Source organism: Cyprinodon variegatus, unplaced genomic scaffold (genome assembly GCF_000732505.1).
Source record: "Cyprinodon variegatus isolate N-32 unplaced genomic scaffold, C_variegatus-1.0 Scaffold1755, whole genome shotgun sequence".
NCBI classification, from domain to species: Eukaryota; Metazoa; Chordata; class Actinopteri; order Cyprinodontiformes; family Cyprinodontidae; genus Cyprinodon; species Cyprinodon variegatus.
This window is the reverse complement of record NW_015152208.1, coordinates 32,604-33,956: the sequence shown is the minus strand read 5'-3', so window position 1 is coordinate 33,956 and position 1,353 is coordinate 32,604. Positions and strand designations below refer to the sequence as shown.

Below are 1,353 nucleotides of genomic sequence, written 5' to 3'. Positions count from 1 at the left end.
AGAGAGAGCAGAACGTTAGAGATTGAACTAACAGATTCTGCAGAGTGGGAGAATAGAGATAGAATGAAGCAGAATGAGGAAAAAGGGGTCCCTATGTCCTCCAGCAGTCTAAGCCTATAGCAGCAGAACTATAGAGATAGCTCAGGATAACCTGAGTATTGATGATGGATTATTTTTTCCTCAATGACAGCTGATCCATTCAGGGAATTAAAACATCTGAATTCAAACTACGGATATGTCCATCAATGCAGACATTAATTTGACCTCTTTGGGCCTCGGTCTGCCTCCATCTCTGACCTACAGATGTTGTGAAAGCTTTAACTAGCAGAAAAGAATCTGGAGAACTTTGTGAGAAGAGAGCAGAGCCTGGCAGGAAGAGACAGAACAGTCAAACACACAACACCCATTAACAGGCAGAGAACAGGAGGTGATGGACAGGAGGGGCCTGCAGCGCCGAAGGTGAGGCTCCCCAGAGAAAACAGGATGACTCAGAGACTCAGGATGAAGGTGAAAGCTGTGGTAACAGAAAATAGACCAGGAGAGGTTAGATTTCCTGCAGTTTGAAGCACGGAGCTACAATATATCATCTTTGCTCAAAGCGCTGCATGTGCAGGAGGAAATTCTTCAGGGAACAAAGAGCGTGGACGAAGGAGCGAGCCAGGTGAGAGGTGCAGAACAGAAGGGAGGAGGAAAAGGGAAAGAGGAGGAGAGTAAAGTAGGTCAAAGCTTTTGATAAGGGTGTTTGGTGGCAGCAGAGAGGAGGGGAGGGGCAGCGGGTGGCGTATATTTAGCCAGAGTGAGGATAGACTGAGACAGGATAGGAGGAGACAGGAAGTGGCGCCGAGAGGTGACAGCTCAGCTGGAGAGGACCCGAAGCGAAGATGAGCAGAGGACGGCTGATGGAGACCCGCAGTGACATGGAACCATCTGTCATCATCCCCCCCCGTTCCATCATGGCGGTGCTGACACAAAAAGCCGTAATTACGTCTACAGCCCATCAACGGAGGCTTCAAAGGACACAGAAGCTGCAATTTCAACTAATCCCTCAGAAATCCTTCAGAAACATTTTATAGCTGCAGTAAAACTGTAGGGGGCGCTCCAAAAAAAAAGAAAATTAAAAATAATCCAATGGACGCTGGAAAACAAAGTTTGTTTTAAAATTTCTTTTTTTTTTTGGAATGATTATGATCTGGATGACTGGGAAAAATCCCCGGCATGTAGGGGGCGCTGTTTCCTCTGCCATGAAGAAGGCAGGTAGATGCTGTCTGAATTAGTTGAATTTACACTCACCGGCCACTTTATTAGGTACACCTGTCCAACTGCTCGTTAACACTTAATTTCTAAGCAGCCAAT

General features: G+C 46.5%; 1 protein-coding gene across 1 annotated transcript in view; it reads right to left on the bottom strand.

Annotated features, from left to right (window-relative positions):
* LOC107104468 (unconventional myosin-Ig-like) overlaps nucleotides 1-1,353 on the bottom strand; it is an 83,096-nt gene that overhangs the window by 50,153 nt on the left and 31,590 nt on the right. The gene's annotated exons all lie outside the window — the stretch shown is intronic.